General features: G+C 46.4%; 1 protein-coding gene across 1 annotated transcript in view; it reads right to left on the bottom strand.

Moving 5' to 3' along the window:
* The window catches only part of LOC100645939 (protein gustavus), a 155,064-nt gene that overhangs the window by 105,058 nt on the left and 27,317 nt on the right, over positions 1-22,689 (bottom strand). The gene's annotated exons all lie outside the window — the stretch shown is intronic.

Raw genomic sequence — 22,689 nt, 5'->3', positions numbered from 1 at the left:
AAATCCAATTACTCGAGATTAACTTTCCAATTTATTGACAAGTTGAGACATTTCTAACAGAGAAAGTTACTCGGCCGTTAATCGTAAAAAGTTGCTATCTCCGAGTTAGAGTGTATGTAAAGCTTCTGTTTCACAGTGACCGATACGAAGCGGTTAATATTCTTACAGGATCGGTTTTCATTCTCTGACACAGTGGTATATATTTTTATACACGTACGGTATTCCCTGGTACGGTATACTCGTATCAGGCCATCCGCTCCGTGCAAAGTTCCGGAAACCACTGACAATTCTTTGCATTCGATCGATATTCTGTACGTCGGTAGAGACCGACCACCTTTTCAATCTTCTGCCGCGATGCACGCTGGCTTTCGTGTATCCGCACACACACACACAAACATTTTTTTTATCTTTAAAGCATTCATTAATTAGGTTTACGACATGAGTAAAAGTCAGCGGAATCATTTTCTTCCGATTTTGATTACTCTTTACCCTCTCGGCCGCCGCTGCGTTAATTCTAATTTTTTTTCAAAAAGACAATTTTCCGCACGTTTCTCGATCGAGTCGAGAGTAGGTTTCTGGGCAATGAGATTCGTGGCAATTTTCGTTGGACGATCGTCGACACGCAATTAGGCGATTCGATTGGCGGTAACGAGGCTGCTAATGAGCTGAAGTTGACCGAGGAATTTTTCAATCGTGCGATTCCGCGTTATCTGTTTACGACGGTGCACCTGCTGCCTGTCCGGTCTGAAAATTTCATCGAAGGGTCGGAGAAAAGGGTGAACGGTCGCGTGGGTCGTTTACACCTGTCCCCCTCTTGGCCTCTTCTGCGGCCTGCTACCTGTACAGGTGCCGGCTAATACCGTCACGAATCAGTGACCATCGTGACTGGTTGGTAACGAGACGATTTACGAGCTTGTCGATGAATTGAGTCGTCGTGCCTTGACATCGTAAGACACACGACAAGTGAACGGTAGACTTTGGTAGATCAGGAGAAAAATACGAGGAAAAAATTGACGAGTGTATGCGAACGGTAAAAGGGAATTGGGTCACTATATCCAGGCTTTTGTTTGAGTTCTCGGTCTCAGAAGGAGGAGAGACGGTATAGGGGCGGTGGAAAGTCGAGCAAAGGAGAAGAGTAAGCGTCCTTAAGAGGATGTCTCGAGGCGACCTTCGTCGAAATCGATCGATCGCCTTGTTCATGAAGCATCGACAATCTCCCGGCTCGTTTATTACTGACAACAGGCTATCGCGCGATGCTTCATCGGCGCATAATCGTCCGTTACATCGGCGACTAATTGGTAACGAGAAGATCGCGTCGAATAGATAGCGCGTTCCTGATTGTCCCGACTCTAAGGTAGCTTTCCAACGTGTGAAAGAGATAGATAGATAGATAGATAGATAGATAGATGGATAGATAGAGAGAAAGAGAGAGGACGCGAAAGGGATGCAGAGTACGCGGGCAATTTTCAATTACCTTCGCGGTAAAATCGCGGACCTGGCAACCGCTAATTATCGACAGCGTTTCTGCCGGTCGATAAATAAATTTCCACGCTTAGCCTCGTTAATGCGTCGTGTGTCTTCCTTCTTTATAGATAGGACGCGCGTTTCTCTCGATCGCTTAGAGATCCTGGATAAAAGGCTATCGGCGCGAAGACGTATTAATTTCGAGTCAATCGATGATCTACGTTCTGCAAGCTGCAATAACGTAGTTTTATACATCGGACGGCATCAGCAGCGAAACGATGTCGATGCGATCGATCGATCGTTATCGACCAAAGATGAAATCTAGAGCGTGAAAAAGAAAATGACGAAGGCTGTGACGCAAACGGTAAGGCGATTAGACATCGATCTGTAATTATTCAACCGGTGAGAGCCACTGGTTAAATATCGATGCGTTGGATAACGCGAAGCGATAGGATCAAACAGCCGGCTTCTATGCACTGGCTAGAAGCGTACGCCAGAATTCTATGGTAACGACGGTAATACGATAATGTTTCATGCCCGTGTATAACCCGGTGAGCACGGTATATAGTCGACGAGGTAGCTCGTGCATCGGTGGCCGTATTTTCCTCATCAATATTCAGGTGAATCGAAAGAAACGAGACGTATCATCGGACAAAACCTCAAGATTTCTTTCTTTGTCGCAAAACGGGGTTAAAAGTACGGCTGCGTGTAATTATATTACAGCGGTGAATGATAGCGTAAAGACTGTCATCGTGTAGTAGTAGGCGGTGTTCGGTGTCACGGGTCCTTCACCCTCGACGACGATCAACCTCGTGCGTGGAATAATGGCAACCCTCCCTCGTTCTACCCTCCCTGTGAAGCAATTCTTTTTCTTCGTTCATCGACAAATTACAGAGAATACAATCTCCGATGTCGACATCCTTCAAATTCAGATTTACACGGAGACGGTGAGCAAGATCGGGGGAAAAGAAAAGGAAGGGAAACGATCGTGGTACAGCTGCTATGGTCGAGCGATCGTTCATGCAAAGTCGAGGCGTGCAGCAACGCGCGAACGCGAACAACAAAGAACGGGGTGCAGAGATCTGCATGCCCAACGCCGCGCCGCGCCGATACGTGATATCCTTACGAACAGGCTTCTGTTCTTGTCCGACACTGGAAAGCATGCATCCGGACGTGGTAAAACCCGCGAACAAGCAGGCATACACGCGGCCCAACGAATACGAAAGCACGCGCGTCGTCGACAATTTCGACGAATCTCGCGTCCACCCGTACATCTTAAACTCCTCGACTCGCCGCTCCATGGATTCGTTTTATCGTGAGACGCGGCAGGTGTTCTAATTCTTGGCTAGTTGCACCGTCTCCCGGTAGCGAGATCCGCTATCGAGTGAAACACGCGCCCTCCCGTGTCAGGGCTGAACCCATTAGAACAAACCTTCGTATACATCCTGGAAAATTCTTTACCTTGTACGTTTACGGCGTAAATATCGATGCCTTGTGTATTCGTCAACGCTATTGTTGCAACTGTTAAAACAACCTACGATTCGAACACAAATACGACGACCAGACACACGGACAGCATCGAACGAAATAGTTGGAAAAAGGAAGAGAAAAAGAAACGAGGCAGGGTAAAAAGTTTGGAATCGAGGGTGCGTTCGACGCCGGCCCTGGGCGTCGCACACACCACCGCCTCTCAGTCCCCGTCCTCCTTCGCCCAAGGGCGGCTAGGTTCGTCGAAACTACCCTCGCGCGACCATTGGTGCCCAGGCTCGCATGCGCGCCACTCTAAACCGCTCCTATCGATCCGCCGACGCGTTTCCTCCAAAGCCTCGCCCCACGCCACTCCTTGTCGTCTTTCTCTCACCACCGCCCTTTCTCGCGCTCCTTTTTTCCTTGTCACTCTCATCCCCTTTCCGCAAGGACACTCGCACGCAAGATCCAGCAAGATACGAGCCGGATCTTCGCGGCTGCTGTTCCTCGTTGTCCATCGTCGTTGTCGCGCCATCGCCACCGGCTCTCTTTTTATATCACCATACACCTTTTCGCTTATTGTTTTTAACTGCACGGCTGAGTCGCTTTTAGAACACGAGAAGGATGTTTCTAGGCTCGTGTAGAAGTTACTCGAGTATTCCCTGTCCGGAAATCTGATACGCGGGGGAAGATTTCCGAAGAAAAACACACGAGTCTCGTTGGTTCTCTCGTTGGTGGTTGTTGATGCTCGAAGAGATATTGGTCGTCGAAGTATTTTCGATTCATCGGGGACTACGACGGTCGCCCACTCGCTTCGACATGGTTTCTAATAATCAAGAAGTTATCCGCGAAGACGTGGTAAAATGTCAACGAGAAGTAGACGGGTAGGTAGAATCGATTGCAGGAAATATCGTTTCTCGTTACATGGAGCACGATCGGTACACCGTGTTTCGTAAGGAACATTTTGCGTGGACGATTATTCGTCTTGAGCAATTCCACGACGTCTCCTCGGATCAACGTTTAACGATCGATCGATCATTTTATGGTGCTGCGGGAGAAACGCGAAACACCACTAGTGGAAAAAGAAAATTGGCCGTAATTACGGGTGCAATATCGATATCGCCGGACGTCGAACAAAGGGGGTGGTTGCGGGACAAAGAAAAGAACGCGAAAGAAATCGCGTTTCTCCTTTGAATCTCGCGAAGTACTCGAGCTTTTTTCAAGTCCATCCAAGGCGTTCTCCGCTCTTTCGCTTAAACTGTCCGTCATTAAATACAAATGAAATCACAATTTCCTCGGGGAGTCTTTCACCCTTTCCGCCGCGATGGCCGAACTCTTCTGTAATTATTTCTGCTCCGCGAAGATCTAATTTCCACGGGCGGTAATATCGATTAAAGTCGAGCTCGCGCGAGTACCCGCCGAGTAAACCAACTTGCAGGAAAGAGAATCCTGGCAGCTCCGTTTCTCTCCATTCCGATGTCCTCCCGTCTTTCTAACGTGCTCCAGTGTTTTCCCTCGAATATTTCGGAAGCTCAAAATGGAAGCGCGAACGAGGATCTCGATTTCATGGAAACGATACGATGGTTCGTTTCTCGCGAGCGGACCATCTCTGCTTCGAGGATATTCCCCTTCCTCTCTTCTAATTTTCGTCCGTCTTTTCGCATGCAAATTGCGGTTGAAACACCACCGACAGCCGCCGCTAATTTCCGATGCCGTGCCTCTGTTCGACGAAAGATTTATGAAAAGAGGCTGAACCGACGCGTACTTGAGATATACTCGCGATACTATTCTCTCGAACTTGTTCCTTTTCGTTTCGAGAATTCCCTTTACTCCAAACTTGCCTAACACGTATCTGCGCAAAGTAGTTGGGAGGAAAGTTGCGCGACCTACTAACCTTTCGATGCCTCAATCTCCTAAACCTATACTTCAACTTTGATACTCGACAAAATGTAAAGTCCATCGTCGAAACTCTTTACCATTATGACAAGGAAGAAACGAGCTTACAGAGACTGTTAAACGAAAAAAAAGGAAAAAAAAAAGAAAAAACTTTCATCGATGCAAAGAACCTTCGTTCGAAGTTTTGCCACGGGTCAGGGTTAAACAGGCGTAAATCGCGTAACGATTTCAACCAGAAAAACGTAATACCGACGAGAGACCTGCGGCCTCGCTTGCTGCGCTACGATACGGATATTCGGAGAAGGTTCGAGTGGAAGTCAGAGAATCAAAGGGCTCGTCCTCTCGTCGAGAGGTAAGAAATGGTTTTTTCCATCTGGAAAGGAGGGAGAAAAGCAAGAAGAGAAAGCTGAAGAATATACACGAGAGAATGAAGGAGGACAAGCCCGAGTAACGCGGTGGATTGAATATTTAAGAGGCACTCCATTCGCGCGGAAAATCGAACGCTGTTCCTCCATTAAGGGGGCAAGCTATACCAGAAGAAAAATAACGAGACCGAGAAAGGAATTCGTGCGGGGTTTCCGCTATTTTCTCCTTTTCTGTCTCGTGTTTTCACCCTCTTGTATTTCGAATCGTTTGGTCGGCGATAAAGACAAACAATTTTTGCTCGCCCATTCCTGTCCGTCAAAAATAGAAACAACGAGTCGTCGTGTTTTCCCTTTTTTTCATTCGTAAAACTCACGATGGCTGGCGAAACGGAATCAAAAAGCAAAAAGAATCGATATACCGGGCGACGCAAATTATAAACAGACGCGAAAACGGAATATCTAACGAGAGGAATAACGATACATCGGAAACAGGAAAGGCGGCAAGTTATGACGGAATTAACTCGATTTGCTGGCAGAAAATGTCGGTGTACGTTTGACGGAGCTTTCGAACTGCTACGTCGAACTGAGCCGTCTCTGTATGCGCTCGTTCTTGCTCGAGGAGTTGTTCGAAAGAGGGAAACTCCGTGGAACAGGGTTACGAAAATATTGATTCAACGTATGGCACGGGAAAGGATTTAGGGAAAATACATATTGTACCAAGAGGTTGGAATCGGCATATAGCTTGCTGCAGGATCATGGGATAAAACAATAAACCTGGATGCGTCGTTAACACGAGCAACTTTGTTTAAATCCTGGTTAACCTATTAACTTTTTAGCTACTTCAACGTCGCTGAATCGATGTTCGTTGACCCAGAAGTTCGTACAACGTAGGCATCGCCCTGTACAACGCGCATTTATGACGATTAATCATTCTAAAATCGTGTAACAATCTCGAAATCCGGTTGAACCGGTTAGAGGCATGACGGTGCAAACGTCGGACGAGGCTTTCCTCGGCCGAAAATAAGCCACGGGGATGAAAAGGTGGTGGGCGAGACGTTGCACAAAGCGTTGACTAGGGTGAGAGTAGCTCGACGCAAAGTAGCTCAGTCTCTCTCGTAATCTGGCGGCTACCTCGATATTCTCCCTTCTCTCTATCCGCTCTCCGCGTCCAACCATTGTTTCCACGTTCGCTCTTCCTTTTTCCTTTGCCTTTGCCCTCTTTTTCTTTTTCTCTACACTTCCTCGCCCTCCGGACAAGAACCGCGTCATTTTTCAAAGTGACGGATGGTCGGAACCGCGTACTTCGCGATGGGCGAGTCCGACTACTCGCGATAACACCCTTCGAAATTCTATCCGGGGCGCAAGAATAATTATCTTTAAACCTTCGAAACAATCCGATCGATTCGAACTTTCATCAGTCTCCCAATTCCATCAGAAAATAGCAACGCGATTGATATTCCCTTATTTTTCGAGCTATGAAGTTGACGTGACTTCTGAACGTCTCGATCACGGCAAAAAGATTCAAAGTTCATGACATCAGGTATGTTTATCGAAGGTGGCGCTAGCTTTTAAGCATTCTCTGTCCGATATGGGAAAAAAGAAAGCACTATCTACACGCAGGCTTAAAGATCGTACGAGGGAAACATCGAAACCGAGAAGAGACTTTCGATAGAACCCAGCCCACGAAATTCGAAACGATCAACCCTCAGTCATCTCGTTGGTGAGTGGTTTCTACCTAACGAGGAAGAGCGATCCCTCTTGCGCCGGTTTCTACGCGCGATGACTCGCCGCGTTCTCCTATCAGCTGAATAAATAGGGGCGCCTAAAACGTTCCGAACAACGCGCTTCTTCCGCGTTGTCCTTGCTTTATCCACTCTGGTTCCGATCGATGCGCGACGAGGGTGCACACGCAAAAACCCGAGCGATTCCGCTCATTAATACAAATGGCGGATCGTCGAAGGAAGCGAAACGAAACGGAACGATAGGGTGGATCGTCGGAAAGAGAACTGAGAATGCCACGGAGCAGACAGGAGAGAAAGTCGACGAGGGCGAGCAGTGTCATTCGCAACGAACGCAACTGTGGCTGCGATCTTCAGCCATTGATCGCGCGTATCGCACGCTACTCACGTGCGACGAGCGAAACACGCACGCGTAAAAATCGACCAGCAACCCGATGCTTTTCTCTGTTTCGTTGTTCGAACGACGAGGGAGTGAACGTCGTGCAGTTCGTCGAGTATCGCGCACTTTGATCCGCGCGTTTTTTCGTTATTACCGCTGCAAGGGTCGCTAATTCGCGATCCTACCGAACCTAGCAATACCCTTAATTGGCTGGCGAGGTCTTTTCAGCACCGCGGAATTTTTCATTTTCCTCTTCAAAGTCCTTGGTCCGTGTTTCTCGAGGATACAGGAAAAATAAGAGGAAAGAAAGTAGCTGAACGCGAAGAGAAACTTGCTGGAAATATAGAAAGTATGGTGCGAAGTGCGACAGTTTATAGTTGGAAGTAGCGCGGTCGTAGTAGCTTCTGTTATGGAATATTCCTGCGATAAAATCGAAACAGTTATTTCTGGTTTTTCTGTTTACCAGGAGCAAACACGTACGAATAAGACGGCGATTCTCGAAGAAGTCGAAGGATAATCTTTCCAGACATCGACCCCGTAATCTGCCGTTCCGCTCGCGAAACCGTTAGATCCTCCGTTTGGTCATGCGGCGACGTGTCACGCGCTCTGGCGGAAGATAATTCCGACAGCATCCTCGATAATGGTCCTTTCTCGTTACACCGTGTCACAGGTGATCAACGGTGTGACCGCGCGAGATGGCCGTTCGATCCTTTAGAATCGACGAAAGTCGAGCGGAAGACCGACTCCGCACCGATGGGAAAAGACACGCGGGCAAGCGTCGAGGAAAAACGCGACGCTGGAGAAAATTAATTCCGACAACGATTCCCGCGAGCTGCGACGGGAAAAAACTTCCTTTTGAATTTCTTAGTCCGACAGTGACTTCCAACTTTATCGTTCTCGCGGGTCCAGTTAATCGACGCTTGGCGACCGAAGCCAGTTTCTTTTTCCGTTCGATCGGACTAATTAAATCGAACGTAATAAAGCGGAGAGAGAGAGAAAAGAGTATCGGCTTCGAAGCGGACGCTTTGACGAAGTTACTACCGGAACAGAGGAAGAAAGCTAAGAGGACGATGCTCCGAGCGAGATCTAGCGAAGAACGAGCAAGATTGAAATTAGATCGGAGCTCGACGCGCACACGGTTTCTCTTTTAGCTCGTTTCGCCTCCGAGGCTCGTCTTAATCGACGTGTTCCGAGGGGGAAGGCGACTTTTCACCGCGAACGCCGCGCCCGCCAGTGCCTCGAATAAGCTAATCCGGCGTAATGAGGTAAGAATAAGAAGGCGGTGGTGGCAGGGTTACCGGAAGAAGCGAGAGGACTCGGATAAAAGCACCTCCCTTATCTATCGCGAGCGAGAGAACAAGATGAGGGGAGATAGGTAGGGTCGCTTCGAGGAAACTTTCCAAGAGATTTCTTATCAAAATGTAAATCCACCGACCAACCTCTCTGATTTTCTCCTATCTTCTCTTCTGCTGCTTCGGTCTCTGTTCACTCTTCCTGCCGCGACTAGAGAAGCAAGAAAACAAGCTTCTTCCTTGCCCCGTCGTTCGCGATTCTTCTACTTCTGTTTTCCAAAGAGCGATCCTTGTTCTTCGACGGATCCGCATCGAGAAAATAGAATCGTAACTTTTAATAAAACGATTCGTCAGAATTTCCAGCATACGAATCGGCCAATATTTTTACGATCGAACGATTGGCAAGCTGGTATTTGGACGATGGCTACGCGATCGAGCTTCAACGTTGGCGAAACGATTGAAAAGCGAATCGAACGGTGTAAACGCGCGAGGTTCGTTGTATGCAAAAGAGCGGATGGTTGAAAGGCTAATATAAATCGCGGCGACGAGGTATCGACGGGCATGCGAACTAATGACCATTTACAATTTTACAACGTGCCATTTACAATTTAGATGAAGATCCATTGTCTGCACAACCCTTCTTCCGCCGGTTATGAAAAAGCCAAAGCACCCTCGGCAAAAACCACCCTCCACTGGCATGGCGAGCTTCTCTTTCTCTCTTTCTCTCTGTTTCCCTCTGTTCGTCCCCTGCCGTCTATCTCCACCGCTTTCCACCCCAACCCGTCAGCTGTGATACTTTCATTTCGTGCATTCAGCAATTTCGCGCGAGCCCGTCCAATCTAGCCGGCCTAAGGCCTAGTTTCCGGGGATGTTCGCTGCTACAATCCGTTTCAAAAGTTCTGCGTTCGTTTATTTCTCTCCGAGTACGCGGATACTATCCTCGGATACATTCTCCGACATTTATAGCGTGATTATTGTATATTTCGTTCTTTTTTATTATTCAGATATGTATAATTTTCTGTGCCAGACTAAATTGGCCGAGCAGTAGTGACACACGTATGTGAATATGAGTGTGTGAAATACGTGTGCGCGCGGCGTTTCGAAAAACAGACGAATGTAGCCGTTCCGTTGGCAGTGTGGTACGGAAGATGCTGAGACTCGTGCAAATGAATATCGACGAAGATCCTGGAAATCGTTTATTAAATAGATCTAAAACTATTTTAATACGAATTCTAAGTGTAACCTTAGTGTTGCTTTTACTTTTATTTCCGCAATTAAGGTCCACGATTCTCAACATTTATAGCATCGAATTTGCTAAATTATACGTTCAATTTATCATACCTAGACGCGATTAATTAACACTTTTACTACCACGCCGAAATTACACGTTTCGCTCGGGACGCCACGGGAGCATTTTTATTATTCAAAGCATATAATGGCAAAATAATAACAAGTTGATGATGTAAGACAATATTCTTTCCCAATGGACCGTTTATCTTATTGGTGGTCACGGGTGACCGCCGTGGCACCTTGGTAACAGTTGATAGTGACATATTACAACAAGGCTTCGTTTATTTCAACAAACCATTCGCATTCGTTATTTCGTCGCAAGAAAAACGTGCAGAATATATTGTTGAAACGTGTAGATGTTGGTAAACGGCATTTGCTCGTTCTATATATAATTGTAAGGTATGTTCACGCTTTTAACTGCAATTGTATGATTATAAAGCAGAATTTGCGATTATTTTCTAAGGTGTGTTTATAATAATATTCGTAGATTCCCCCTCAAAGATTTGCATGCAAACACACTGCACCGCTAGATGCAAGATTTGTTCCCATTTTCTTTCTATCGATGTTCTAATAAAAATGTTTAATCGTTCAATGAGGTACTTTTTATTTCAAAGCATCTTCTATTTATCGGGTTTATTCAAAATCCCCTAATCGCCAATTTTCATACAATTTTTACAATTGTAAGAAGTTCAAGCGATCCGGTCATATGCGACCAATACGTAAATGAAGCAGCAAATACAACAAATACAATTACATACAATACAAGGATAGTAATTACCGCGAATTCATCGTTACATAGACTATTGAAATCTGGTAAAAATGTACTATTCTTCGTAGAGAAACTCTGCCCTAGGTGTATGAAATCCGGCATCCACGATGATCGACCGGTTAATTAAAAAAAGAACGTGGGAGTTATTCCCGACGTGCTGTCGATACATGCTACATGCGACGTGGATAGCCGACGTCCCGCAGGATATCCCTTTTCCAGGATTTGCTCCGACCGACACGTTCGCCGACGAGCTTCAATCGGTATCCGCTGAAATCTAAGATTCCGGACACGCGTGGTTGGAATGCCCTAGCGCCTAAAACCGAGCGGCCATCGTCAGATCGACGTGGAATACCGCGTTTTCCACTCGTTGAGCCCGTTATCAGGTCGTAAATGGAAGTGCGATCGATTCTATCATCGAGCCAAGATTCGAATTCAAATCGAGTCTCGGATATCTTTCCCGAAACCTTAAGCTTTCTCGTTGAAAATTTCGTGAACCGCATTTTCCAGCAAAATGAAAACTCTCTGTACTTTGTTGGAACGCGAACGACGAACATCCCGTTAAATGGCCGATGTGTCGAAACGTTTGCCGAAGAAAAGATCGTTGGCGGTGACGAGCGATCGAAGCCGAGCGTCGACGCGCGACGCGTTATCTCGTGCGTAGCGTTACAATTAATAATGCATGCGATACACAGCGGTCGACCGGCTGCGTACGAAGAGACAGGCAAGCGGTAAATTTGTACCTGTGCCGATCGTCGAAGAAGGTGATTCATCGCCAACTTGCCGTGGATGATGAATGAAAATGTGCATGCACTTAAGCGAAATATACGCAGCACGTATGTTCATTCGGACGCATGGTGAACGAACTCCGCAAGAGGTTATCGAAAGAATCGATACTTTGTCGAGCTTCGTCCAGCATTGTTTCATTGATACGTTGTACGCGAGTAACTTTTATTAAAATAATGGATGCCCAACATTTTCCGTTTTATATTATTGAGGTGAGATAGGTCGTGGTAATAGTGCTACTACTGTTGGTGTATGGGTGTTGCTCAGATACTGCTGCTTTTCTTCTCATTTAGATGTAGTGGAAGAAAAATCGGACTACCGAGATTTGAACCGGGGTCCCAAATGTTCTCAACCAAAGACGCTAAAACCCCTGCTCTGCCGTTGTCCGGTCGTAGTTGGCTGTCGAGTGCCGCTACAGTACCCCCTTATCAGTGATAATGTTTCCTCTTTGCGTTGTGCGTATGGTCGTAGGACTTTCGCTCGTCGTTTTCGTGTGCGGTTGCGAGAGTTTGGCATCTGCGGATTTGTCGTTTCGACGCGAGGTGAAGCGTCGGCCGCTTGTTGTCAAACCCGTGCAGAGACGTTGCGCGAAATCTTCGATGTGGCGGTGAGCGTCTGGTGAACTGCGGACTTTCCTATCGCTTCTGGGGTCCGCCATGCTTACGTCAAAATTGGCAGTGCAACACAGACTAAGTTGACTGACCGACTCATCCCCTCCCCCTTTAGGAGAAGGGGCCGCTATATAGCGACATCTACGTGTCCACACTCTCAGGAAAAAATCGGACTACGGATGCGGGGATTTGAACCCGCGTCCCGAACGTTTGTAACCAAAAGCGCTAACCATTGCTCCACCGTCGTCCGGTCGTAGTTGGCTGTCGAGTACCGCTACATTATTTTGTCGAATTATGTATGATCCATTTCGTTCTATCAAACTAAAGATCACGACGTCCGACAGATTAGGTTTCGTGTTTGTATAAAGATGCGTCGTTGTAAAAGATGCGTCTGCAAAAGAAAGACACTTTCCGGACAACCTAATATTACGCACGCGTCTAATCGTAGTCTCCTTTTCTGTCAGGGAAAGCAGTGGTTTCGGAGAGTCCGACGAACCGAAGGACACGGTACCGTAGAAAACGAGTTGAAATTGAAATTGATCAACCGACAACGCATTAACGGATAACCATAACGCATATTCCGTCAGCTTAATCAGCTAATTGAAACTAGGAATAACGGTGACAAGCTGATCTGCTCGCGTTCGAATGACCGCGATACATGAAAAATTCAATCACGAGACGCATTTGCTAATGATTCTGGTGCGCTGCACACCCGTCGCATTCTCGTTTTTTCAATTAGCTGATTGAAACGTAACGCGTAAACGCGGGCTCAAGTAACCAGCGAACGTTCCCTGAAAAATTCATCAAAACCGACCGTTCTATTTCCCCGCGTTCCCTTCCAATTTCCGTCTCTTCTTCTATCCGTATATCCAACCCGTTCTTTAACCTATCTCGTCCAATTGAAACCGATACGACATCGAAGAAGAACGCGAGGTTATTGCCTGCGACGAAATTTGCAGAAACGCGACGTTTAGCGAATTACCGCGACGTACCACGGTCGAATCGTCGATTTTCGTTAGTTTCGGCGGAAACATAATTGCGCATACGTGGTCCCTCGGGTGTACGAGTTCGCGTGACGCGCGTGGATTCGTCTGGAAGCGACGATTATGGCCGAAACGCCTGTTACCAGCGCGGATAGTCCGCGGATAACTCTGGGCTTCTCGCGTGCCACGTTCGAAGGGAGGCCAGCTTTGGCGAAAAAAATGCAAATCGTCCGTGTAACTCGCGGCGAACGTTATCGTGCGATTCCTTTTTCCCCTCGAAACTTACATAGTCTTCTTTCTTATACGACAGAAAGTTCTTCGAGTTTGTTCGCTCGGAGGGGAAAGAAGTTTGGACGTTGCGTGGCGGATATTAAATACGACGGTGCATGTTCGACGGCAGGGAAATACGATTGGCGGACCTCCAAATCGTCCGATCGTTTCGTGGATGCTCGTTATTTGGAATCGCGCCCACGCGCTCGCGATGGCCGTACTAAAAATTTACGGAGTCGAAGAGGGCGATTAAAGCCAAAAGAGGACAACGATGCGTTTCGTGAAAAAAGATGGTAGCTAGGAAAAGTGGTCGGAAAGAGCGAAAACGTGGAGGAAGATGGGCAAAACGACGAAGAGACAAGGATCTATGAGATGAAAACGAAAGGAAGACCGAGAGACCGGAGCTTTGTTCCATGAAGGAGCCAGGTTTGCGAGCGGTGGTCTGCGAAAACGAGAAGCAGAAGGGAGAGGAGGCCCCGACGAAAGGATACATCCAGCCTTGGAGCGAAAAAACGTAACGGTCATTCGCCCGCAAGGTGAAGAAAAGTTGGCCGTAGCCAGCCACTGACCGGAGCCAAGGAGACGCTCCGAGCGATCGCCGATTCCTGTCCGCTTGGACGAGCCTCTCGAGACCGGTCTTCTTTTCTCTCTCGTATCCCCTGTCCTCGATCCTTCCCTCTCTCTTTCTCGACCTCTTCGTTTTTCTTTTCTACTCTTTACGTTCCGCTGCCCCCTCGTGACGGACCGGTCCCGGAAAATTACCGAGAACGATCTTTCGAACGGAAATTTCTCGGTTGCGACGTTTACGTTAACAGTTTATCCTATGCAGCATCGTGTCAGTTTCTTACAATGATCTGCGTTTCCTAGGTTACATCGATTTTTAACTAATAATTCCGCTATCTATAACCTGGACGAGAGGGTCGTTGTTATCGCTAGTTTCTAAAGTTAGTTAAACGATGCTTTAACGCGCGCAAAGCTGATAAACGAGTGGCAAATGGACGGTACAAAAGAAACGCTCTGACCGAACGTGTTATTGGAATCGAAGAAGTCGATCAAAGTTACTCGCAACGAAAACGCGAATGTCCGTAAGCGTCGTTGAGGCTTTGGAATACGTACGTTGTACACGCCGATACAAAGGACGTACAGCATGTACGTCGTTTCTTTTCGTACTCGCTCTATACGTTGGATATTATACCGGAGTACCCTCGGTACGCGTATTTTCCCTTTGATAACTGTACTCGGCAATCTCGGCAACACCTTCCACGAGTTTACGATCCACGCACCAACTCCATATACCTCAACCGAGAATTTTCCATGTCACTGGTTCGCTAACTAACCGACTGACCGGTCCTACCCCAACAAATACGGCAGAACGAATCGAGTACGAGTCGACGTATGAAGCAAGAACACAGAAAGAAAGGAACAACCGAGCGTATCGTTCGATCTCTCGATGCATCGATTCGCGAAATCCAACACCGCGCGGCTCCACGTGCTGTCAGTAGTGTCCCGGAGAAATAAATCTCGCAATTTGTGGACACACCGCAACGATCTCTCCGGTCGAATCGAGACTGGATTTAAAGGAAAGGAGCCCGGCAATGGCTTGGCGGAGGCGCGGCGGTTCGATTTATCAGCACGCGAAACTGTGCTCGCTTTCTTTCGCGTAGTTACGCGATCGACGACATTTGTTCGCGTCATTGGTTTCGTTGTAGCCGGTTATCGAGTCTTAATATTCCGTGGCCGCGATCATTTATCAATCGCGGTGAAACGACATTCCCACGCAGATTCCATCGATTTGGCGCTCTAATTCTTTGAAATCCAATTTTGGAGGGTGACAACGGTAATGCAACGATCCTACCGCAGATTTTTCTGCATATCTACGGGAAAACACGTGAAATTGCGGAGAAAACGCGCGATATACAGAAAAATACAATACTCGTTCTATTATTAGGTCGTCCGGAAAGTGTCTTTCTTTCGCAAACGTGTTTTTTTACAACGGTGCACGTTCGTACAAACGTGAAACCAAGTCTGTGAAATGTCGCGGTGTTTATCTCCACCGAACAAAATGGATCGTACGTAATTCGACAAAATAATGTAAAGCAAAAAACGCTGTGCGTTTATTATTTTCTCATAAAACGAAAGAAACTTTCCGGACAACCTACTATTTAATAAGTAAAACAGGTTTCTATCTAAACTCCATTTTTCCTATTACATTCATAGAGATATAAATTTGCGTAAATAGACGCAGTTCAATAGCGATATACGTTATAATAGAAACTTCAGTAAAATTCCACGCAATCTTTAGAGGGAAACGTGTAGTTCGATTTGAGGTATATGTTGTCCATGATAATTGTAGTTGCCGGCTGCAGATATCGCTGAAAGGGTACTACTATTATTCTTCTATTTTTGATGAGCGGAAGAAAAATCGACGGGAAAAATCGCCGGCAATCGAACCCGGGTCCCGAACGTTCGAAACCTAAGGCGCTGACAATTGCTTCTTTTTATAACGTTTATCTTTGCCAGTACTTGAGTATTAACAAATACTGGTAACAAACAGTGAACATCGGTTGTGGGGTGGTTTAGGCAAAAGTATCGATACGTGACGGTATAGCCATACAATATTTTGTTTGTCGGAATTACATATTTTAGCATTACAATTTATAAATTAAATTTTAAGACGCTGTAGAACGGTGCTTACATACTGTATTGTCTTTCCTTCCTATGTCTGTCCTGAAAACCTGGTCGCGAAAACAGGACAGGCGCTAACAACTGCGCTACCGTGTCCGTTGCTAGTTAGTGTCGAGTGGCGGTATTTGTTGTCGACTGCCGCCACAGATTTATCGTACGTATTCCTATTGAGATATGTATAATTTTGTGTGCTAGACTAGATTGGCCCCGTAGTAGCGAATATGAGTGTGTGGAAGTAGGTGTGTGCACGGCGTCTCGAAAAACAGACGAACGTAACTGTTCCATTGACAGTGTGATACGGAAGATGCTGCGACAAAGAAAGTGCTGAGACGCGTGCAAATGTGTATCGACGAAGATCCTGGAAATCGCTTATTAAATAGATGTAAAACTATTTTAATATGAATTCTAAGCGTAACCTTAGTGTTGCTTTACTTTTATTTCCGCAATCAAGATCCACAGTTTTCAACAATTGCACGTTCAGTCGTATCTACGTATATCCGTATAACAGAGTTTCTTTCTAAAAAGTTACCTTGGCATGTATATTATTAGCCTGGAAAGGATCGAGACATTTGAGTAAAAACTTGACGAAATACGCTCTCGAACACTGGATCTAATTTCGTTAATTCTCCGTTTCTCGAAGATAAAGGCATGTTTTATCGCTGTTGTACTGGGATTCTTCGCTTATCTGTCTGCGAAGAATGTCGTTCTCCGCTCGAAGCTTCTTCGTTACGCTCGTTAAACTTCCTTCAGATATAAGTTGTTGTAAAATTTTTGTAGCATAGCCACGGCGAACGAGGCGATAAATATTCGACGAATCTTGCAAGTTAGGTAGAATTGATTTAGAGAAACGATCTCGGCGACGGATTGCTGGAGAAACGATCGAGATGAAATTGATTGGACGTGGCACAGGGTGAGTTCACGGCACCTTGTCGCTATAAATTTCGACTGGTTCGTGGCACGAATATTCATGCCCATTCGTTACCACGCGCAGGTTCCTGCGAAAGTCCACAGAGATCCTGTGCCGAACGAAATAGTCGTCGAAAGGTCATGGTCAATGGATTTTCGCGAATCCACCAGCGTCTTATTAACCGCGACGATGTACGTTGTCTTAAAAATTGTACGACGGTTACAATCTGAATGTTCGAAATCGAAATAAACGTATTTGTAAAAAGAACGTACACGTATCTGTTACATTCGTTTGGTCTAGAAACACAGTTCCAGGAATCTATTTATTTATTATTCGATCGATGTTGACGTTGTATCGAAAATATATTTCGAATAAAACGAACGATCGTTGCGAAAGATACGTTCGGTGTTTGCAGTGATATGCTTCTGCAAGCGTTATTTGCGTCATTGAGAAATCTGCATCGTCGTTAATTTGTTTACGCGACGAGAGATTGCCTTCCGATTGCTTTCGTAAAATGGATACGAGTTTCTGGATAGCTTCGTTCGTAATAAAAAAAAAGAAAAAAAAAAAGAAAAAAATTGTGATGGGATATAACGGAAAAATAAGAGGTACGTCGGATAAATAACGTGGACGGAATAATGTAGACTGTAAACGTCACGAGGAGTGTCGTTGGCGAAAGAGTAGCGCGGAAGTAGTTGCTCGGCAGGTTCCAGGAAATGAAAAATGCCGTGGCATTATTTCGTCAAGTTGCGCGTTGGAAAAATGTCAAGGATACCGTGCGCGGAATTTTCATAACGGGGCGCTTACGAATCAGCGCGTGGCAAACGAAATAGAAATTCCTCTGTTCTCGATTCTCTCTGTAATTAACCGCAGCAACGTCGATCGAAGCGAACGTGCGCAGCTTGTATTTTCGCCGGCGTGGCAAGGATGCTTTAACTTAGAACGGAAGGAAAGAAGAAAAGAGAGAAAGAGAAAAAATGGGACAAAATGGAGAGGAAAAACGGAACCGAAAAAAGGAGGTCACGAGAGCGGCGAGGAGCGCCGTTCTCCGATATTTTCGTCGCATCGAACGTCGTTCGCCAATTTTCACGCGATCCACCGAAACTAACTGGAAAACCGTTGTTTCTGGTATTACCATGGCTTACGGTGAAGATCTAAACGTGAACATAACCGTGGACGTAACCGCTTCTGTTCGAGACAGCTGCGCTTCTCTCGCGCTGAAATCTCAAGCTACGCGATAATCTATCGCAAATGGATTCGTGGCTTATCTCGAACGTTATCGTACTGTGGGTATCGTCCGTGCTTAAAACGTTGCACGTTAAAGCGGAAGACGGAAGCAACGACGAAAGATCGATAACAGTAAAGTCGTTGTCAGTCACCGGTGTTCCTGCGTACTAATTTCGCTGTCCATTTTGCGTCACGAATCGATGATCGTAACACGCGCCACGGCGAGCTCGTGCGAGCGGAGCTGCCGATTTTTTTCTTCACCACGTGGCCACCCTCCGCTATCTGCGTCCCCTGGTTCGCAGCTTTATGTAACGGGGCTGCTTGTAATCGAGTCGCGCGCTCGTCGACTCGCTCCGCAATAATTTCGGGATTTAATACACAGCTGAGCGTCACATGGCACGCTCGCTGCGCACGGATCGACGAAGAAAGAAAGAGGCGAACCCCTTTCGGGGAGGAAGGGGAAGGGGCAGTGACGGTGTAGCGAGCGAAACGGAATCGTCGACGAGGAGGGTGACGCGGAACGAGCTCCCCCAGGACGAACTTGCCCCCTGGATTGGCTCGTGCGCAACCCTATCGCCCTCTTTTCCTAGTCCGCTCCGGAGGGTATCAATAATTTAATGCGTTTAATTCAGCCGCGTTCGCAGCTTAGAAATTTATGTCGGTGAATTACAATGTTGCTCCGCAACGTTTGCCTTTGCGTGCTGTGGCGGATCGCTTAATATGTATGTATCTTTGCGAACGGACACGGCCTGAAAAGGTAATCGTCGTACGCTTCGAAAGGAAATCGTATTTTTAAATCGACCCTGCCTAAACGAAACTGTACGCTGGAGCTTGCGAGGTAATTTAACGCAAGTTGTTTACTTGGTCGGTGCCAAAACATTGATTCAGGAAATTCGAGTTTGCTGGTTCCGGTTCTGACCACGGCTTCTCGGAGCCACGTACCGGAAATGCAATCTAACGTGCCGCGCAGTTACTAGCTGAAAAGGTCAGGCGAGCGCCTGCGTGAACGACGGCGACGGAAACGCGGATCGAGGGCTGGCAAAACCGAAAGCACGAGTAATACGAAAGTCGATAACGGACGCGTGCGATCATCGCGACAGGATTTGGTGGCGCCATCGGAGTATGAATAGCGGAGTTCCTCACTTCCTGTTACGCCGTCGGTAAGGCAGTCGTTTCCGAAAATATTTTTCTTCGATATCGCGAGTATCGGCCAAACGGAGTGACACGTATCCGGGCACAAAACCTATTTTCCACTTTGAAATATTTTTACGACGTTTGCGATCGAACGAAAGCGGCAAGAAAGTTTTAGGAAAGAAGAAAGCGTGCAAACGTAAAAAATGATCGTAAGAGACAGATTATTTAGCTGCTGCTATAGAAGCGGAAAATTCAAGGTGATCGATGCAATAACATGCATCGAATCGACTAGTAAAACGAAAATACAATTGCCTTCGTTCGTAAGTGCATTTATTGTATGCAAAGAAGAAAAAGAAGAAAAAGAAGTCGATGGATAGTTCGTTGCTGATAACTCCGACATCTACGTTACCTTCTCACGAGGAAGGGAACCGCAATTCCTTTCTGTCTGGCTCTAGGTTAAATATCCACGGGAATGGACCCTTACCTGAAACAAAACGCACAAAAAATAGGCATCACATGGTACAACCATATTACATACTATGAAAATAACGATTACACGGTCTGTAGGTCGGCATTGATTAAGCTTAAAAGGTTCCATATCCCGACAGAGAATTTGATAACAGGCGTCGATAAAAGAGGATTCTGTCCGTAGGCAATAAAGTCGAAAACGGACAAAACATTTTACGATCACGTACACACGCCGCGGAGATAACAATATTTTCCACTCGTTTAAATCAAATAGATGCACCTTTAACTCGCGTTAACTGCTGTTTGGCCAATATCCAAAGTCCTTCGAATCGAATCACTGAAATATCCAGGAATACTCGTTCGTTCGACGATCTTCCAAGATATTCCTCGATAATTAAAATTAATTCAACGTAAAATATATAACCCGATAGAAGTATCTGGTTTCCTCTACTAGGAAATTAATCTCTCGAAGGCAAAATAACTGTTCAAACGTGATCGTTCCTTTTTCAGCTCGAACGAATGACTAATCGCATTCGTCGATCCGAACTCCACCCAGCTGCCTCGAAATTTACGATACACTTCCGTTTGGTTAATCTTATCAATCAGCGATCGATTGCCCTCGCGTATTATTAATAGTATACCGTTGTATAACGCTACAGGCTACGTATCCTTAACCTATACTCTACGATCATCGATCATTGGAATTATTTTACAAATAGTTACAAAACGATAGAGTGCAAAACAAACTACCAACGACATCTAATAATTCGCTCCTAAATCTTCAAAACATCGTAAGACCATATCCTTTCGTCTATGAACGCGTACTTGTTACTTATAGCAATAAGGTTCTCGTTAGGCTGCATTTACGACCATCTAACGTTATACACGTGCGGTTATTCGAGCCGCGATGAACGGAAGCGTGTTCGGCGAACTTGGGAATACCAGGGTGGAAGCGGGCAGAGGGAAAAGAGGTAGATATGCAAAACGAGCGAATTCTGGCCTCGGTGAATACGAATTCCCCGTTTTCCACAGACGTTCGAAGACTCGGCGAGGGCCGGCTTCGATCACGTAGCCGAAACGCCAACCACGACGCCTGTTAACGCGATCGAGCAGTTTGCAAATTGCGCGCCACGTAATTACAGTCTCCGACAGACGCATACGAAGAAAGGGCAGTCGGTGTTGGGTCTCGACGGTCTATCGAAGGGATTTCGACGAGCTCGATATTACACCATGTCGACAACATCGACACAGACACTTGCTTACGAACGCGATAATCAATTTTTGTACTAAAAGATAATTAATTCGAAGGAAGGGTGATTAATTCCGGAGTACGACGACGGTCGATGGAAATTTTTGAAAATCTGCGTGGCAAGACGGGACGAGCATCGTTTATCATCGTAGCGCCGAACAAATTATCAAGCGAGAAGACCTGAAACTGCGCTCCGACAAAAATAGTAATAAACGAATCGGGAAACCGAACGTGTAGACGTATCTCATTTACGCATCTCCCTCGCCTGTTACCCTTCAATTAAAGAGGGCTTCCTCCTCAGCCTACGGTTTCTAGACGAGGGATTCACCCTCGTTTTTGCGTTTAGTTACCACGGCCGCTTTGAATTTTATGCGCGATCGAGAGTGACAGATTTTCACGACTGGCAGACCTGTTGAGACCATTACTGTCGAAAGAAAGAGGACAGAGATACGAATTCGAATCCGGTAATCCGATCGGATGACTTTTCCCTCGAAAAAATATAGAGAATCAGGATGTCGATAAAACGTCGCTATCCACAGGGTTAACGATCGAGGAAGATTCGACAGAGAGGGGGGGGAGAGAGAGAGAGGAAGAGGAGTGTATCGGTTGTAAATTCTGCACGATCGTCTACGCGTCGTTACGCTTTTTGCAAAGTTGGTTCGCGCCGATATGCAAACGATTCGCGCGCGACTCAAAAAAGAATTGACGATCAAAAGGAAATAATCGCATCGGCTCTTCCGGATGATCTTCGTATAACTGAAAATGATAAGCGCGCCTGCCATGCTGCGGGACATTTATCCTTAATACGCGTTAATGTTGCGATTAATATTGTATCGACGTTCGCTCTCGGGCGTCGATAAATTTTATCGGGGATGAAACATCTCGTGTGCACAGCAATTCCGTGGAATTTCCATTTGTGACGGTCCTTCCCCAACCGAGCCCTAATTACAGATGCAATCAGTCAGCATACATGCACACGCGCACGCACACTCGCTCGAGTCGTTGCGTCATACGCGTGTATCGACGTTGATTGCGACAGGTAAACCGAGAGAGCTGGTGTGGCCAGTTGCGACGCCACTGGCCGGAAATCGAACGACGTTTTACACCGTAGCGGCCAGAACATGGCATCCACGCGCCACGTAAGAAACCCCATCGGTCCGAACCACACTTCCGATTGGGATTGCGCCGCCATTTCCTGGAGATGGGATACATCGGCTGAGTTATTCAAGTCGCCCGGATCAATTTGCCCCTCTTCCATCGAATCCTTCCCATTCTGCTGGCTATTTTAGAGGCCACTTTCGTGTCCGCGTTACGTCCGTTTTCCTTTCTTTTTCTGTCATCCCGGTCGCGAGAAAAAGAATCGCTCGATAGGATCGCTGGAATGGAATTCGAACGACGATCCATCGTGACTAAGACGTTCGGCCAACCGTGGAATTTCCGTCGACCGAACGACCGACTCTCTTCGTTATTCGCCCTTCTATTACATTATTCCTACGAGTTATACGATTATCACACGGAAAGCAAAGAGGATTACATTAACTCCCTGTTTGCACTAAGGTAACGCAGTGACGTTGATAGGTACTAGAAAATTTATCGTTACACGAACTGCATTGTCTATTAAAGCATAATGCACCCAAGAGAGGCGAAGTTTGTTCAGTTGAGTAGTAGCGGTAAGTTCGCATTCAACTTCGCCCTACCAATTACAGCGTCC

This window comes from Bombus terrestris, chromosome 3, assembly GCF_910591885.1.
Source record: "Bombus terrestris chromosome 3, iyBomTerr1.2, whole genome shotgun sequence".
Classification (NCBI taxonomy): Eukaryota; Metazoa; Arthropoda; class Insecta; order Hymenoptera; family Apidae; genus Bombus; species Bombus terrestris.
This window is presented reverse-complemented; position numbering and strand designations above follow the sequence as displayed.